Source organism: Sus scrofa, chromosome 17 (assembly GCF_054392235.1).
Source record: "Sus scrofa isolate SSC_HxYL_T2T_F1_AM1 chromosome 17, Sscrofa_HxYL_maternal_Yorkshire_Landrace_v2.0, whole genome shotgun sequence".
In the NCBI taxonomy this organism is placed as follows: Eukaryota; Metazoa; Chordata; class Mammalia; order Artiodactyla; family Suidae; genus Sus; species Sus scrofa.
The window spans coordinates 27,087,830-27,108,010 of record NC_139399.1 but is presented as its reverse complement, the minus strand read 5'-3'; the positions used below and the strand labels follow the sequence as shown (position 1 = coordinate 27,108,010).

The window sequence follows — 20,181 nt, the reverse complement described above, 5'->3', positions numbered from 1 at the left end:
TAACACACCTTGACTTATATACTATTCATCGAGACATACACATGTTTATAAGTGTACTAAATGGAGTGAAAACATATATGTGCTCGGTTCATATTTTTTTCTGGGTTTGGAACACGAGAAACAAACTACAGATGGAAAACAAAGAAAATCCCAGCTTTCTCTGTATGCTTCATTTCTTTCATTTAAATTAGGATGATGCAAAGGGAGAAAAATATTTCCAATCCTCAGTTCGGATCAGTGGGTATATGAATGTGTGTTATCATACACTGCAAATTTGGGTAGTTGTTTTTTTTTTAATTTATGATATTTCTTTTTTGGGAGGGATGTTTTTATATTTCTCAGAACCCCAAAAAAATCCCTAAGTAAAAACACAAAGAAAGTCCCTTAATATGATTTATATAACACAAAAGTCAACATCATTCTTAATGGTGAAATCCTAGTAGTATCTACATCAAAATTATTTTTTATTTTTATTTTTTTATTATTTATTTATTTATTTGCTTTTTAGGGCCACACCCTTGGCATATGGAAGTTTCCAGGCTAGGGATCAAATTAGAGCTATAGCTGCTGGCCTACACCACAGACACAGCAACATGGGATCCAAGCCGCGTCTGTGACCTATACCACAGCTCATGGCAAATGCCAGATCCTTAATCTACTGGGTGAGGCCAGGGATCAAACCCGCATACTCACGGATTCATTTCCACTGTGCCACAACGGGAACTCCAAAAATTAGTTTTTAAAATAAGGTCACATGACTATTAATAATATGGGTCTAGGGCTTAACTAATCAATTGACCAAAATACAAAAGTGAATATATGAATGAGTATATATGACTGTAAACATGTTGAGTATGTATGAGTGTGTGAGTGTGTGAAAATATGTATGTGAAAATATATGTATATATGTGAGAGAAAAATTATGTCAGAGTGTATGCCAGTGAATGTATTAGTATATATGTAGTTGTATATAAATGTATGTCTATATATGTACCTGTGCTTAGTAGTTATACACACACATATACTTACTGTGGGAATGAATGTGTTTTGTGTATTGTGCATGTGTGGTATGTGTGTATGTACATATGAACACAAACACATCAAATAGGTGGTGATACACAGCAGGGTGTTCCATATGTGTTGTTCTATCTTTTCAAGTAGATTTTATGCATATTAAGATCTGGGGCTTGGAGTTTCTTCATGGCTCAGCAGAAATGAATCTGATTAATATCGAGGAGGATGCAGGTTCGATCCCAGGCCTCACTCAGTGGGTTAATGATCTGGTGTTGCCATGACCTGTGGTGTAGGTTGGGGACATGGCTCAGATCCTTTGCTGTGGCTCTGGCGTAGGCCAGCAGCTACAGCTCCAATTCGACCCCTAGCCTGGGAACCTCCACATGCCGCAAGTTTGGCCCTAAAAGGGCAAAAAAAAAAAAAAAGATCTGGAGTTATGACTCCTATTTCCTTTGGACATCTCACATAGTAATTCTCAACAATGCTTGTAGAATTGAATTTGGCACAATACCCCTCAATTTCCAAGGAGCAGCAAGAATTCACCAGCCAAACTTTAGGTCTGTTTTTTGCTCAGTACAAGATATTTTGTTGTCAGAATAAAAAGTAGAAAATGAAGCCCTAGAGATGAATTTGTTTTAAAATTTATAGACAAGTTATTCCATTTTCTAGATTCCATGGAAAATATCAGGTATAACAAGAGTCTATAATTACCTGTATATATTTCATAATTCCTCAAAAACCACTAAAATTAGTTAAGGAAAGACTGAGAAGCCACTATGCCTAGATGATCGGCTTTATCAGCCAGAAGAACAGAAGAGAATCCATCCACTAGACCTCGCCTCCACTCTGGGGTGCACATTTACGTGCAGGTGGGGGAGCCCCTCCGTGGATATTTTATAGCAGGAGAGGGAGATGCCCGTGGTAGTGAAGGACGTGGCCTCCTGGTTCTGTGTTGGAAAGCTGTCAACCCCCAGGTTCAGCTCCTAGGATAGGAGGGTGGGGTCTGCGGAGAAGCATCATAGCCCAGACCTGAGTGGACACGCTCAGCTATGCAGCCTATTGACAAGGAGACAAGACAACCACAGCTTTTGTTCTGCAGGTCAGCAAAGGCAGCCAGAGCAGGAGCGCCGTCCAAAAGCAAGAGAGACCATTTCCTCACACAAAAAAGAGGCTGGTCTCTTATTTTCTTTTCCCCTGGAGACTGAGTCAGGCAGGAAAGCAACACCCTAAGGTCAGATCTAAGTTGAAGAGGTGAGAGCTCCATTTGGGTTCAATTCAGCAGGCTACAAGACACACACAGCCCAGATGGGCAATAAACCAGAAGATCCACAGCAGCAGAAGGAATGCTTTACTCCCAAAGAGCACTTGGAGCCCAAGAACAGTCTCCTGCTTTTCAGCTCAGACTCCCCACCCAGCAAACCAAGCTGTGTTCTTTCTGGGTGGCTGGTTTAAAGAATTGTACATTACAGTGGAAACTCCCATCCACTTCATTTACTGCCATTTATAATATTTTCCACTATTTGGAGATAATGAATTCATCCTTTTTTTTCCTTTTTTTTTTTTTCGCCAAACATTATACAGGCCACCACAAGAGCCAAATGTTCCAGAATCTTTCTCAAATGTGTTACCCTTCATTTTCTATGATAGCTTTAGTGGTTTCTTTGGAAAGGCCCCAATATCAACCAAATTAACAATGCTGAGAATAAACTCCACTGTCACTTTCGTTCCCTTTGAACAGCAGGGGGGAAATGCCACCTTTAAGAGCCTTTCCAGTGTGCAGGCATCAAGGAGACAAGTTAATTAAAGTCACTCTTGGTAAAACAACCACCCACCACAAAAAATTTCTCCCCAGCCCAGTCTAACTCTGTACCAATGTTTCAGATGATCTCCAATTTATCTGAAATTTATTTCACACAAAGGACTGAATCACGAATTTTGTCAATGAAATTACATCTCTGCAATTACCCAGCTGAGGGGCCTTTTGGAAGGCTGTTAAGCAAGCTTCTTAGCAGGAGGTCAGAAAGAGAAAGGGAATATTTTAAGCTTCCTTTCTTGCACAGAGGCCTAAGAGTTTCCTCAACTTGGGAAGAGCCAGACATGCATGTACTGCATGTGTAGAAAGGAACTCATCACTTGGAAAGCTTAGGTTTTTGCCAAATACCAGCTCACAGCAAAGGAGGGGAGACAAAGCCACAGTAGCATCTCTCATTTTTACACCATTTAGTCCACCATCAAAATTGAAGCAATAAATATGTCAACAATTTATTTCTCTTTCTTATGTCTGTCATTGTTTGCTTTGGCAACAGTCACTGTTGTAAGGAAAAGAAGCATTGAACACAGCAGGAAAAGAAAAGAAGACATATTGAACTAGTAAAAAAAGATGGCAGCCATAACTCCAACACCAAACTTCAACTGATGAAGGAAATTGGTACCCAAGTCAGGTGAGTGCTTCTGCTCCCAACCTGGATGCTGGGTAAGACTGAAGAGCCATCCTGAAGAAGGTGGCAGAAAAATCACCATTTCTACACCACTAAACAGAGATTTTACTGTAAGTTTTTCTACAAGGCAGAAAGGAAAAGGCATTATTATTTAGTCATTTGCTAAACTTGTTGGATCTCTAGGGAAGTGTTTTCAGCATCTATCATCAGCTGGCATTTCCTTGTTCCAAGAAGACATTTTTCTCACATTGTCTCCTTCTCTGTTGAGGTTATGGACATCTATGTAAGTATCCTATGCTTCCTGCTCCAGGTAACGCAGAGTTCCCCAATTTATGTTGTTCAGTTCCTTCCAGGATATGTCTTCTTCCATCTTTTACTTTTAACCTTTCTGGGTCATTATACTGCAAATGTATCCTCTGTAAATAAGCGTAGATGGACTTTATTTTTTCACCCTGTTGGACAATCTCTTTCTTTTAATCTGTGGATAGTCCATTAACATTTAATGTAATTAACATGGTTGGCTTTAACACTACACTCTCGTTATTTGTTTTCTGCTTGTTCCACTTTTTTTGTTGGTGTTCCTTTGTTTCTGCTTTCCTGTCCTCATTTGGTTCAATGAATTATGTTATTTTTTTATCTATTGTAATTAATTTTTAACTAGACTTCTTTTGTTATTTTTATTATTGGTTATTATAAGGATTATAATATGCATTTCTAATGTATCACAGTATACCATGAATATTAGACATTACATCTAATATATGAATCTTACAACAGTATTCTTCCCTTAACTTCATTTTCATCATTATGCGATTGTTATCATGTATGTTGTAAATCCCAGAATACATTGTTTATTTTTCCTGGAATAGCCAATGATTTTTTTTGGTCAATTATCATTTTTAAAAAAAGAAAATAGGCATTCTCTTGTGGCTTAGTGGGCTTAAGATCTGGCACTGTCACTGCAGTGGCTCAAGTGGCTGCTGGTGTGCGGGTTTGATCCCTAGCCCAAGAACTTCTATATGGCCTGGGTGCAGCCAAAAGAAATAAAAAAGAAAATAGAAAAAATAAATTGTATGACTATCCATGTATTTATTGTTTTTGGAGCTCTTCATTTTTTCCTGTAGAACACTGAACTACTGATTCCATTTGGTCCTTTAGAACTTTTCTTCCCTGAAAACAAGTCTAAAGCTTGGCATGACAGAAAGCTAATGAAAATTGATGCCTGGGTGAACAGCTAGGTCCAGCAGTGAAAAGCAGGGGTGTGCAACAGCCTTCTTGTGATCATGAATACATATACTGCACAAATGATTTGCAGCAAGAATCTTTAGGGTCTATTTTTACTGGAGGAGGAAAACTCAAGGGTGTTGGATTAAGCCTCAAAAGGCATTCAAGATAGAAATAATCTTCTTTGAAAGTTAGAACTAGGATCAAAAGGTTTAAGAGATGTAGAAGCTGAGTTACACTCAAAATAAGAAAAAAATATTATTCAACATGGAACAAAATGTGTTGAAAACCATTGATTCTCCATGACAGGGCTACTCAGGCTGCAGAGGAGGAGGTCAGCATGACACAGAAATTAAAAAGTGTGGGTTCTGATATCTGACTTTCTGAGTTTGACTTCTGCCTCACTACTTACTGGCAATATAAACTTGAGAAAGTTAATTAACTTCTCTGGCTTTGTTTCCTTATCTGTAAATTGGGAATGATGATGATAATGGCCTCAGAAGGCTGTTGTAGAGGGAGCATCTAAAAAGCACTTGGGGAGTTCCCATCGTGGCTCAGTGGTTAACAAATCTGACTAGGAACCATGAGGTTGTGGCTTCGATCTCTGGCCTTGCTCAGTGGGTTAAGGATCTGGTGTTGCCCTGAGCTGTGGTGTAGGTCACAAGACGTGGCTTGGATCTGGTGTTGCTGTAGCTGTGATGTAGGCCGGAGACTACAGCTCCGATTAGACCCCTAGACTGGGAACCTCCATATGCCTCGGGACCAGCCCTAGAATAGGCAAAAAGACAATCAATCAATCAATCAATGTAAAAAGCACTTGGAATGCTGCTTGGTACATTCCCAGTATTCAATAAACTATTGCTATAAACAATTAGCTATTACTATTATTGTTACTAGGTGACTCTTCATGCTGTTTCTAATTTCTAGTTTTTTTCTGTCCTCTCTTTTTTATTATGCTTGGGATCCAAAGCAAAAGTAAGACAACTATTTTCATACTAAACTTTCCTTTCACTCATCAATACATACTTACAAAATACTGAATTTTTTGCTTAAATTCCTAATCTGCAACACTAAAAGAAAACTCTTATTGCAATAATCTACCAAGACAAGAACTATAGCACAAATATATCACATCACACTCCTAGGTCAATGACAAATCAAATACCACAGATAAAATCAGACTGACTCTTTGATGTGTGGTCTTGAAAAGTGGTCAGTCACGAAAGAAATACAACTTGGTCTCTAAGTGATCAGATAGCAAGAAACAAGAGAATCAACTTATGCTGCTGACCTATATCATCCACTAAATACCCATAGGAAATCTAAGGTTCTAAACCATCTTCATAATAGGATCCGGTGACATCATTTTACAGGTTTCATAACTGCTATTTGGAGATGTTTAAATCACTCATCCAACCTCACTCAGATATGTCTCCCACAGCCATGATCTGTCCACCACAGAAAATGCTACTTCATGTTCATGGACCACAGAAGAGAAGGAATACTTAGAATATGTTAGGATGGGAGTTACCATTGTGGCTCAGTGGTAACGAAACTGACTAGTATCCATGAGGATAAGGGTTTGATCCCTGTCTGTGCTCAGTGGGTGAAAGGATCCAGCATTGCCATGAGCTGCAGTGTAAGTCACAGACATGGCCCTGATACCATGTTGCTGTAGCTGTGTTACAGGCTGGCAGCTGCAACTCTAATTCAACCCCTAGCCTGGGAACTTCCTTATGCCTTAAGTGTGGCCCTAACAATAACCAAAAAAAAAGAATATGTTAGGACCTGGAGAACTAGACAGAAGTTTGAATAGACTCCGTTAAAGGAGAATAGAATACGTGGAGGTCAGGAATGCAGGCAGCCCAAAAAAGGAGTTGAGGAGAGAAATCAGGAATAGGTTAGTCTTGGTATTTCTCCCCAAAAAATAGATACAGAGTCCAGAGCTGATTTCAGTTGGTTGATTTGGAAATAAAACTACACCACTGAGAGAGGCAGAAAGCCAAACAGGGAAGGGAACACAGCCAATAAAGTCTGTGTGATAAGCAAGATACTACTGTGGGCAACTGGAGTTTAAACTCCTGAAGAACCCCTGGAGTCAGTATAGAACCACAGATGTCAGAGTTACCCTGCCCAGAGGGTGAGGGAGATTGGGTGTTTATATCAATTCACCTTATTTCTTCCGTCTGTCAGTGGGTGATGACTGTTCCTGGTGGTGTTCATTCTACGGCATTCTAACCTGCCATATACATGAGCAGAGTGGCCTTTGATGGCAGGAGAAAGTTCTCAAATGAAAAAAAAGGCAGTGTTGGCAGTTGCAAACTAGACTAGCACACATTGAAACGGTAAAAGCCAAAGTCAAGATTTCAGCTTGATAAATATCAGAAATGATGGTAGGTGGATGGCTCAAAATTTTGCAAGCAGCTAAGGATAAGAAACCAGAAATCAGGAGTTCCCATCGTGGCGCAGTGGTTAACGAATCCGATTAGGAACCATGAGGTTGAGGGTTCAATCCCTGCCCTTGCTCAGTGGGTTAAGGATCCAGCGTTGCCATGAGCTGTAGTGTAGGTTGCAGACGTGGCTCGGATCCCGAGTTGCTGTGGCTCTGGCGTAGGCTGGCGGCTACAGCTCCGATTCGACCCCTAGCCTGGGAACCTCCATATGCCGCAGGAGCGGCCCAAAGAAATAGCAAAAAGACAAAAAAACAAACAAACAAACAAAAAACCCACAAAACCCAAAAAAAAAAAGAAACCAGAAATCACTGAATTGGGTTTATAGAAACTATACATATTATCTAGATCAGCACCTTTATATTTGTATTAAGGACACCAAAGGCCTAGAAGAAAATACCCCTTGGATGCCCAGTGGACTAACAGCAAATCATATTCTAATTTCATGCCCTTGACCTCCAGTATTCTTACCTAGCACCAAGTGGAGAATTGTGATGTACTTTATTCCAAAATAGATCTTACCCAGGCAACAGTCTCTTTTAAAACACCAGGGAAGGCAAAGAAATCAATTTGAGGAAATAGAGAGGGTCTGGGTTTGCAAATTCATGTAAGTGGCAAGGAGGAAAATCAAGAAATTAAAAAGGTACAATAGGACCCTTACAGACTTTTGATAAGAATCCAAGATGGTGCCGCCACTTTGGAAAATAATTTGGCTTGTTGGTTGGTTTGGGTTCCAATATTCCAATAGGGAGACAGAATATTAAATACAATCCAGCAATTCCACAAGTATCCAAATGAAATGAAAACCTACATTCACATCAGAATCTATATGCCAATATTTATAGTGGCTTTTTCATAACTATCAAAAACTGGAAACAAATTGCCAAATATCCCTCAACCATGGGATAAACAAAGTGCTGTGCATCCATACAATGGAGTCCTACTCAGAAACAAGAAGGAACAAATTAGGATTCGCACAAGAGCATGGGTGAGACTCAGAGGCATCATGCTAACTAAAAGAAGCCAGACTCCAAAGGCCATACTGTATGATTCCATTTATATGACATTCTAGAAAAGACAGGACTTGTGGGGAAAGATGAACTACCAAGGAGCAGCATAAGGGAATTCTGCGGGTGATGGATATATCGTGATTGTGCTGGCAGTTACATGACTATGTACCTCTGTCAAATTCACAGAATTACACCTCAAAAAGAATTTGCTGTATGTATTTTTTAAGTCAACAACTTGTAAAGGCCATAGTAGGTTCTGACAGCGGCAAGGAACCTGAGTCAAAGTTGAAAACCAAACTCAAGAGTCCTGGGACTGAAAATTCCACCCTCTTGTGCTTCAGCCATTGGCAGCCACATCTTGGGCCCTTGGTAACTGAGACGGTCCATGATTAAAGCAAAAATATGTGCAGACTAACAGATTATTTGAACCTCCATGAGACTACACCTCCAACTCTAGGACAGAGCCAAATCATGTGGATTGATTGCAGTCCAGTACCACAAAAATGACAATCATTCAATGAGATAAATAGCAAAATTTTTAAAAGCAGAATATCAGATTTTTTAAAGGATGGAAACATAACATCCGCCCTGGAGACTAGGAATCACATGGATTAAAAAACCGTCTTTGATTGTACATAAAGCATTTGGAGCAGAGGAAGAAACACAGACCGTGGAACTGGACAAAATTGGGTGAGACCTCCCTGGCTCATCACATGACTATGGCAGATCAAATCTGGAATGTCAATTTTACCCTTCCCTGAACCATGTTCTTTGCTATGTAACTTCATAATTCTCCTCCTTGAACTGTGGCCATTGGGTACTTCCCCAGCCCTTAACTTTGGGCTTAAGGAGGAGACATGATTTGGCCAATGGAATGTGAATGGAATGACAACATGATAGTTCTGAGGACTCACCTTAGGAACTTATGTGCTGTTGCCATCTCCATGAAAAGAGATTCTCTTGTGCCCCTAGATGAATTCACATCACACGGGCCATTCCAGTTAATCTCCTGACCTATAAGCAAGAATAAATGAATCTTGTTTTAAGTCACTGAGTTTGGAGGGCGGTTTGTTATGCAGCATTACCATGGCAATAGCTAACTGAGACATGACCTTAGTGAGTACCCTTATATCCCATGTATCCATTTATTCATTCAAAATAAATACCTATGGAACACATACAATGTGCTAAGGACTAGAGCAGGTGCTGAACACCCTGCAGAGCAATGAGCCTAACTGTCCTTTCTGATTGTAACCCAACGCTCACTGCCACATGGGTCTACATAAGACCATTAATGCATATATTTTTCTAGCTTTAAAACTCCCCCTGCTTAAACAAGAAGTTCAGCACAGAAGCTGACTCCTATCAGGCTCTAAATTAGTTTGGGCTGTATGCTCTGCCATGTCTCACTCCACACTCCGCCCTTTGTTCCCACTGCCTTTCCTGTCTCTAACTTGGCTTTACTGAGCAGTGCTTAATTGTGGGGATCCCAAAGCACTGTAGGTATATAGAATTTAGTTGTTCTGGGCACTAGACATATGTGGCCAGTTCGTTAAAATTCAGTTCCTCAGTCACATTAGTCTCATTTCAAATGCTCAATGACCCTATGTGGCCAGTGAGTAGTGTCTTGGATGGAATACATATAGAATATTATCATCATCACAGGAAGTTCTTTCTACTGGACAAAACTGACTAGATTTCTAGTTTGCAAATATTGCCTTTTTTCTTCCCATGGCTCATACAAGCTATCCAAGTGTCATATACCAGCCTCAGTACTAAACCCAGAATTAGCATCAATTCAGACTCTAGTGCAGACTCTGCTCCCATTATGCTGTTCCTTCAATGGGGATGAATTCTCAGTGGGGTCTCCAGAGTCCCTCCCTGAAGCTTGGCTTCTGTCATAACCCTCTGCCCTGCCATGCCCATTCCAATACAAGTTATTTTCCTCCTACAGGAAATTTCTAGAATCTCATGAAAATCAATCAATACATATAATAATCTAGAGAAAGAGATGCCGCCAACTTCTCCCGGCTTCTCCTGTAGCCACACCTCAGATCCAGACGGGCAGGACAACTTCACTCACATGGCAATTGAAATGGAAATTATAATGTTCGGATGTTGAAGTGAGGAATAAATCCAGTAATACATAGAGCATGTTCAGGGTAGGACCATAAGCATATATCAAGATCCCGCAAGTCCTCTCAATTGCATTAGAATTGGTCATAATTTCCTGATGCTAGAGAGTGGCAGATTCATTATCGTTTCCAATTCATACCCATCTCAGTAAGTTCATAGGTGAATGGAAATTTTAGTGCAATCAAAACTCTCAGCTAGGACCCACAATTACTTCTCTTCAACAGCACCAAGATCTTATCCTTTTGCCGCTGGAGTGGTAGAAGGAAGAGAAGTTCCTGTGTGGAGGGTCCTAAGAACAACTGGATGGACAATGAATGGCTCCAGGTGGCTAGGATGGAATCTCCACTCCTTCCCTTTCACGAAGCTGCTTTTAGGAACATAACAACATGGCCATGAAAAAAAAAAAAACTCAACATCTCAACCTCTATATTGATCTTTCTTCTTTAATTGGGAGGGGGGGTCCCTAAAATTTTTTTTTTTAATAAAAGGAGGCCTAATTGGGGAGAATAAGGCCTGCCTTGAAGGAAGAACATTGAACCAAGAACAAAGCTGTAGAAGAGTTTCTGTTGTGTTTTCTTCTAAGCTTATTGGAATTTTTGGTCTTGGATGGACAGATCAGCACAGCACATTGCTACCAAGTTTCCAACCCCAAAATATTTTTCTTAATTTTAAATCTTTGAAAAAGAAATGCTACATTTGCTTCATGAATTTTTACTATTGAACACGATGGAAAGAGAATACTAGCTCCTGCCTCATATCCCCCCAAAAGAAGTTGGGTCAATGGAAAAAGCTGAGATTTAGCTTTTTTTTCGACCCATCTATTGAGATTTTCAGAGTATACCACTCAGAAAATATCCCTATTTGTAAAGAACTTTATCCCTGTACTTATGGCTTTGATGACTAGATTTGAAAAAAAAAAAAAAAAAAAACACTTATAATTCTAGAGTAAGCAAATCCTCAGTCCTTTCAAGATTCCAGAACCTAAGTACCTCCAGACACTACTTCCTCTTAGAAGAACTGGAAGAATAAATTTGTGTCTGCTATGCTTTGAAAACACTGATCACCAGAACAAACTCAAATAGGCCTTTTAAACTCCAATATGTCTCATTATCAGGCATCAAATTTTCCCACCAACAGAACTAAACTCTTGCTTACTCAGTTTTCTTCTAATTTTACAATGTCTCCATTTGATTTTGCACATGTGGCACGTTCTTTTTTTTTTTTTTTTCACTCCCTATACTGTGTCTTCATTTGCTTTCCTCTTTCTCTAATACACAAGATCCCTTGGTCTTTCCTGTCTCAGTAAATAGCTAAACATCTGCCCAGAGGCTCAAAACATAAATGTAGGACTCATCCTTGTTTTCTCCCTTTCTCTCATGGCCAGAATCCAATCTGTCAACATGGTCTACTAAGTTTGCCTCCAAAACACTTTCTGAATTTGTTTACATCTGTTTCCTCTGCTCCACTACCTTGTTCTAAAACATTATCTTTGCCACGATCTACTAATTGGACCCTCTGCTCCCACTTTTGTTCTTCTACCATCCATTCTTCACAAACCAGTTGGAATGATTATTTTAAATACCCATAAATTCATTTCATGCCCCTGTAAAAACTCATCCTGGCTTCCCTTGAGACTTACAATGCAATCTAAATTTCTCAGAACAGCTTACTGTGGCTCTGAAGGGTCTAGCCTGTACCAACCTTCCAACCTTATCTTCTGGGCTCATTTCCTATCACTGTCCTCTTGTGCTCTACACTCCAGTACACTGGTTTTTCCTCTGCAAGTGGAATTTGCCCACTTTCTTCTTGCCTTAGCACATCTGCATTAGCTGTCCTCTCTACCTGAAACTATATCCCCCCACTCAGAACAACCAGGTCATTCTTGCCCTTCAAGTCCATGTCATTTTGGAGAGGACTTCCTGACCACTCAGTCTAAGGTAGTTCTCCAATCATTTTGGAGTCCGTTCCTGCAACAAAAAAAATTTAATACTACTTATCACTGGCTAATATTTGCTAGTTTACCTCTTTGGTTATTGTCTTCTCCTCTCGAGAGAAAGGTAGCTCCATTAGAGCAGGGATCTTGTGTTTTATTTGCAACTCTACCCCTAATACTTAGGACTGCGACTAGCACACAGTAGATGCAAGAGAAATATTTTTGAATGAAAAAAAAATGAATAACCCTCCCAGAATATTTTATTCTTCTTCTAATCTCAAGCATATTTGAGAAGCTATTCTTCACCTCAACCAGAGAAATGACGTCACTCACTTTAAACCAGATAGGAGGAGAAATGACATCAACATTGATTTTGTGTGTTCTTTGTGCCTGGTAATGTGCTTAATCCTCTGAATGGATTATATCATTATAAATATTCTAAATATCCCCTTTGAATGGGCACTAGCATCTACATTTTAAAAATAAAAGGCAGCTGTATAGCACAGGAAACAATATCCAGTCACTTGTGATGGAACATGATGGAGGATTATGTGAGAAAAAGAATATATATATATATATATATGTATATATATATATATATATAAATGACTGGGTCACTTTGCTGTACAGTAGAAATTGGCAGAACACTGTAAGTCAACTATAATGGAAAAAATAAAAATCATAACATAAAATAAATAAATAAAAAACTGAGAGCGACCATACCAAGAGCTGGTCCTGTCTAGATCCAGTAGTGACCTGGCTACTGTGAATAACAGCTGCTGATGCTCTGGGCTACCCTCTTCCCTTGAGAGAAGCACCTCGGGGGGAGACTACACCCCTCCATGGCAGCCCCTAGACAAAAACTGACAGATACAAAGGTACAAAACGTAGCCCCCTTGGGACCAAGTCTCTGGTACCATTTACATTTCAGAGTTCCCCATGGGATCAGGCTGAGACCAGATTCTGGTTAAGCTGGATTCTACATTCAGTATCTTCCCGTTCCCTCATCCTATTTCAGAGTTCTCCTGGGAGTGTTCCCTTAATAAATCATTTGCACAAAAATCTCCATCTGAGGCTCTGCCTCTAAGGAATTTGACCTAAGACACTTAGTGAGAAAAAAATCATGTACTCAGGTCAAAGAGTTAATAAGTGGTACAGTCAGAATCCACCCACGGGTCTGCAGGACCCCCGTGCCCTCAACACCGCAGTGCACTGATTCCTTTCGAAGTTCAACTTTGTGCCTTCAGGGAAGACTGACATAGGCCTTTCTGGTATGACAATTTCTGAAATAAGCCCAAAGGCAAAAAAAAAAAAAAAAAAAAGAAGGAGCCTGCAGCAGGGGTGAGTGGCCCTTTTATTCCCAAGATTCCTGTCAGTGATATGCATAAGGGGAAAATAAAATGCATAAAGGAAAAGAGACAATGGTGATTAAGGACTGGCTCTGTGTCTTCCTTACATCCAAGAATCCAGGTGTCCATTCTGTGACTTTGAACGCCTTACCTGAACTCTCCACCTCAGTTTCCTCATCTATAAAATGGATGGATAATGGCTATGGCGAAAAGCCATGTTGTTAACATCTGATAGGTAGCACATGCTCAATAAGTGAAGCTAATATTCTCCAAAACCATAAGTGTTGCTACCCAACTCCAAGCCTTTCCTGAGATTTAAGTCCTAGGGCTCCAAACAGGTTCTCCACAGCTCCCACTCTTCATCTTCTTTTCGTGAAGCCTGGTTCTTGACACATATGATAAGCTGGTTTAATCAGTTAAATAAAGGCCGGGGTCTGCAAAGGGCTAGACATTGAGGGGAAATCACCTCTATGGCCTTGGCCCAAGGCATCTAGCTCCACATAAGCATGCTACAGGGAAACAGTGCTGGTATCCACCTCTACTAATGAATGAGAATTAAGATAATTACACCCATAATTTACTTGGAGTTTAGGGTTAGTAGATGCAAACTACAACATTTAAAATGGATAAGCAATGAGATCCTATTGTACAGCACAGGAAACTATTTCCAATCTCTTGGAATTGACCATGATGGAAGACAATATAAGAAAAAGAATGTATACATGACCGCACAGCAGAAATTGGTACAATATTGTAATTAACTACACTTTCATTTAAAAAAAAAAGTTTTAAAAAAGATAACTATGCATGGTTGCAGCAACATGGAAGGACCTAGAGATTATCATACGAAGTGAAGTCAGACAGAGAAAGATAAATATCCTATGATATCACTTACATGTGCAATATTTTAAAAAATGATACAAATGAACTTATCTATAAAACAGAAACAGACTCACATACATAGAAAATAAACTTACACTTACCAAAGGGGAAAGTGAAGAAGGGATATATTAGGAGTTTGGGATTAAAAGATACACACTTCTATACATGAAATAGATAAATAACAAGGTCCTAAGGTATAGCACAGGGAACTATAACTGTATCTTGTAATGACCTATAATGGAAAAGAATCTGAAACATCATATACATACACATATGTGTGTGTATGTGTATATATATATACACATATATATGAATCACTTTGCTATAATTTGAAACACAACATTGTAAATCAACTAGACTTCAATTAATAAAAGGATATTTATGCATGGCCTGAATGTACAGAAAGCTACCCAAGTGTCTCCTTGGCATATTTTCTCCCCTTGGACATAAGAAAAGGAATAGAACATTCCTCAAACTCACTTGATGCCTCTTAAATGCCTACCTGAGCCACAGAAAAATAACCTTCATTATCATAGTTAATATTCTCAAGGTCAAATGTTTTAAAATCATTATTCTGTTTAATCCTTACTACAGCCCTGCATTTTTAAAAATACTCCTGGCCCTTTGCAGGAAAAACAGAGGTTTAGAGAAGTGGACCTAAAATTTTGGCATGCACCAGAATCACCTGCAGGGCTTTTCAAAATCTAGATTGCTGTGCCCCATCGCCACATTCTCTGATTCAGTAAGTTTGGAGGAATGGCCCAAGAATGTGTATGGACAACACTTTGAGAACTACTGGCTTAGAAGAACTACAAAACATTTCTGAGACACCAACCCTTCAAAGAGTCTATGTACATTCTGAAGCCTCTGCTGTTAACTATGGAAGGGTCATAACCAGGGATATGCTGAACCTGACAGCTCCTGCGTCACCAGAGCCAACTGTCATTGTGTCCTCCTGACTTCATATTCAGAGATGTCACATGGTAACTTGAAATCAGCTATGGTAAGAGAACTTACACCATGGAAACTGGCAAACACAACAAACCAGGGATTGGTTTTTTTCCAGTATACCACTGGCCAAGATGATGCCCACAGAGTTCTCTGCTCACTCTCCATCCCCTTAGAAAGAATTAATCAGTAACCAAAGACCACAATCAATATAGTCATACAAGTTTTTAACACCCCATTCTCAAGTAAGTCCATTTCTTTTCCTCAGATTTTCTTTAAAAAGTAATCAATTTCAACATAAAAATGACTCCCCTGGAAATTACAGTAGTCTCACCCTGACCCCACTGTATCTACAGTGGGAGTGGAAAGCCTCTATATGAAGTCATTTCATGCAAACTTTGCCTTCATTTATATTTCTAACAAATATTTTTGAGCCCTTATGCTCTGCCAGGTACCAGGTTAGGCAAAGGGGAGAAGAGAGTGAGTGGTAGGTTGTAGCCTATGAAGTAAATGGTTTCTCACATGGACCTGAGGAAGAATAATTCCAGATTTTTAGATGGAAGAAAATCTAAAAGAAACCTTTATCTGAGAATTCTGATTAGGGCTCAGATTTTTAATGGGTAATACACTCATAGTGGTATAAAATTCTAAAGGTACAAAAGGATACACAGTAAAAATACATGCCTTGCCTCATCTTTGTCTTCCAAGCACCCGGTTCCCCCTTCTGAAAGAAAAATGTTATTTTCACTTTGTGTGTGTGTATTCAAAGATATTTTATGCACATACAAACACATTTTTTCTTTTTTATATTGATGGTAACTCAACACAAATTTTTCTGCACGCTGCATTTTTTTCGTAATGATACATCGTGGATAGTATTCCACAACAGTGCATCAAGATACTTTTAAAACTGCTGCATAATACTGTATGGTGTACCATAATAAATTTCTCCAGTCCTCCACTGATAGGCATTTAGAGTTATTTCCAACCTTTTGCAGTTATAAATAATGCCCAAGTGAAGAACTGTGCATGCAAAAATTCACTCCAGGGTGGGTATTTACATAGGATAAATTGCTAGAGGTAGAATTTCTAGCTCAAAGGATATTTGCCATTTTAGTAGCTAGTACCAAACTGTCCCCCAAATTATACCAATTTATACAGTCAATAATATATGAAAGTTTGATTTTCTTCACATATTTTTAACCAATTAAATTATTAAACATTTAGGTGTTTGCTAATCTGGGAGGTTAAAAACTATCTTGTTATTATGGAAGAGGTTAAATGGCTTTTTATATATATAAGATAAAATTTGATTTTCTTTCTAGAGAAGGATCTGATTCTATCTTTAGGTCATTTTTCTATGGGTTTTTAGCCTATCCTTATTGATATGTAGACATTCCTTATAGATTCTAGAAATGTCCCCCTTACCTGATGTAAATTACAATTTTTTCCAAATGGTTATTATAAATTGAGAAAAATCAGTTAACCATAGGAACTTTCTTAGCCAGGAACTACCCCCTATACTTAAATACATTTGAAATGAGTGTCCACAGGTAATATTAAAAGTATTTATCTCCATTCAAACAACAGTTCTGTAAAATCAGGGCTAAGGGCAAAAGCTCTGACCAGAGCACTTGTCAATAACATGTAGAATCTCACTTCTGAACTAATAAGGAAAAGAATCTCAGAATGCTAGACCATGAAAAGCAATAGAGAGGGACCAGCTTTGGCCCACTGTCTCAGGAGTGTCAGAGTGGATTGCTAGGATGGTCTTGGGAAATCTCACTTGTTTATTTTCAAATGCCTTTGAGCGCCCATGAGGAGCCTAGATAAGAGCAGACAGGGTTAGAGATGGAGACTAGCCAGGGGGGTTCATGGCGGTCTTTACAAACACTGCCTGCCCCCACCCCTCTAGTTCCAAAGATATCTGCAGACTAGAAAAGGAGACAGTATAAATCATCTCTGCACATGTCCCTGGATGTCTGGGCTTAGTTTTGAGGGCAGCTTTCTTTATGATTTAACAAATACGCCTCTCACAAATAAGCAACTCCCTGCTTCAGCCTAGGATTCCAGCTTGAGCTAATGCTAGTTCTGTCTGGGCTGCCCCTCCTTCAAATCAAAGTTTTCTTATGCAAGGTTTTTAGGAGGTAGGGGTTGCTCTTGTTTTATTTCTGATAATCAAGTTTTAAAAAGACTTCTGGCTAAGAAAATACCATATAAGCCCCTAAATCCTAGGGAGGCTCAGTAGAAACTTTAAGGAGAGAAGATAAAGCTCTCAACAGGCGCCAATGTCCTGGGGCTCAGATCTTCAGCTCAGCATGAAATCCACAGTACAGGGGGGCTAAAAAAATGGAACTCTGTCTATTTGGAAAATGGTCATGAGAAAAGATCTTCTGGAAAAACAGAATCAAGCCCCTGGCTGCTGTGGAGAACATCCAAAATGGTACTACTCATTGATCTACAGTTTCAGGGTTCTCCTTGCACCTGACACAAAGCAAAATCCTCAACCACACAGGTGGAAATGAATGATAGGCTGAGCTTACAAAGTGCAAGCGCTGAGATGTAACTTAAGAGGAGCTTAGCACCTCAAAGGCAAGCATAACTCTCAATTTCATGAAGACATGGTAGCGTTTCCTGCTTCTTTTCCTTCTCTCATGGTTCCTCCAATAGGGCTTTACACACAGTAGATATTCAATGGGCAAGGATGACCAAGTAGCCCCCTCTCCGAAAATGCCCACAATGGCTCCAGGAACATGCCCCTCTCTCATGTGCCATGTCCTACTCATTCCTCATGTCCTATCACAACTAGCTTCTCTTCTGAGAAGTCTTCCATTTATTTCAGTCCTCACAGATCTCTGTGCTCTTCCCACTTTTTGGGCCAAGGTCTGACCAAATTCAGCAGTTAATACAGTTCAATTTGTGTAAGAACTGACTTCTTTGAGTGTGAATCTTGACATCACAGCAACACAAGAAGCTTCTTGAGTAAAAAAATATTTATAGTCCCATGTTCCCGAGAGCAGATAGGACAAGAGTTGTTTTGCTATGTTCGAGGTTTCTCATGCTCTTCCCTCTGCCTGAAACATCTCCTTCCTTAGTTTTTATCGCTCTGGCCTCAGCTTAGCAATGTCTTCCCTTAGGAGTCCTTGTATTTATTTCTGTGATTAGACAGTGATTGCACTACAGTGACTGGACTATCTCTGTGTAACAATGAGTGATTGCTTCCCACACATACCCCCTTAAAACCCAGTGGCTTCAAACATGAGTTCATGGGCTGTGCCCAGATGTGCCTGCTTATGCATCTGTGGTCAGCTGGGTGGGAATTAGCTGGTCCAGGGTGGTCTTAACTGGGCTGACTTGCTTCTGGTCCGTGTGTGTATGGTCTCCATCCTCCAGCAGGCTAGCTGGAGCTTGTTCACAAAGCAGCTGGGCCAGGATCTAAGAGAGAGAAAGGGGGCAAGGAAGAACTTGCACAAGACCTCTTGAGGTCTAAGCTGAAGACAGGTACCAGATCATTTTTGCCACATGCTATGTGTCAAATCAAGTCACAAGGCTAGCCCAGATTTAAGAGTGAAGAAATGGACTGGTCTTGATAAGAGCTGCTGCAAAGTCACAGGATAAAGAGGTATGATACAGAGAGAAGTAAAGAAGTAGAGCCATATTTACATTCAATTTTCAATAATCTCTCTCACCTGACAATGAACTTGAGGACAGGTACAGTGTTCTGTTCATTATTATTTCTCCAGCCCCCAGGATAAGACTGGCACAGAGCAGTCTTATTTGCTGGATGAATATATGAATTAACTAATAGCGCCAAAAGGAAAGAAAAGGAGTGAAAACTCTCGTGACTGAGCATCTATGAACAGTTCAATCTTTTATTTAACCCTAATTTATTTCATTGGTTCCAAGAGCAATTGGTATTTTCTTCTTTTAACTCTGGCTTTCTGCATGCCAGGCACTATTCTAAGTGTTTTCTATGAATCAGTCAATAAATTATTACACAAACACTCTAAAGTAGATATTGTTTTTGTCACTGTGTCCCAAGTTACAGATGAGGAAACTAAGACACAGAGGGAGTAAGCAAGTATCACAACTTCACAGCTGAAAAAAGCAGAGGTGAGATTTGAACCCATCCACTGTGGTTCTGGAGTCAATTCTGTCACTACCTTACATTTGTACCTCAAAACGTGGTTCATACCATCTTTCCCCATCTTGGCTACTAGACAAGTTCCCTGCTTCACTAGAGTTGTCCAATTCAGTGGCCACTAGGTTTAAATTAATTAAAATGTAATAGAATTAAAGGTTTTGTCCCTTAGGAGTTCCCATCATGGCTCAGTGGAAATGAACATGACTGAGGACCCAGGTTCTATCCCTGGCCTCCATGCCCACAGGATATGGAGGTTCCCAGGCTAGGGGTTGGTCAAATCAGAGCATCAGCTGCTGGCCTACACCACAGCCACAGCAACACCAGATGCAAGCTGTATCTGCAACCTACACCACAGCTCACTGCAAGGCCGGATCCTTAACCCACTGAGCGAGGACAGGGATCAAACCCACAACCTCATAGTCCCTAGTCTGATTCATTTCCACTGTGCCACAATGGCAACTCCCACATTTTCTGAATAGAGCAAAGTGCTACATGGGAGGGGTTGGGGAAGCAGAACAGAGAAGATCAGTGAGAAACCTTCACTAGGTGAGAGGTGGGAATAGCTAGAGGGCAAGATCCAAGGGGACTTTTAAAATATCTGACTTGCATATCTACAGACCTGGCCAACCCCTCTTGCTTCTTCAAATTTCACT

General features: G+C 39.9%; 1 long non-coding RNA gene across 4 annotated transcripts in view; it reads right to left on the bottom strand.

The window, feature by feature from the left end:
* Positions 1-20,181, bottom strand: part of LOC106506610 (uncharacterized) — a 421,075-nt gene that overhangs the window by 376,994 nt on the left and 23,900 nt on the right. For all 4 annotated transcript variants that reach the window (XR_014831925.1, XR_014831926.1, XR_014831928.1 and 1 more), the window contains exon 2: positions 9,051-9,150. This is a non-coding gene — a long non-coding RNA (uncharacterized LOC106506610). The remainder of the gene's footprint in view (positions 1-9,050; positions 9,151-20,181) is intronic.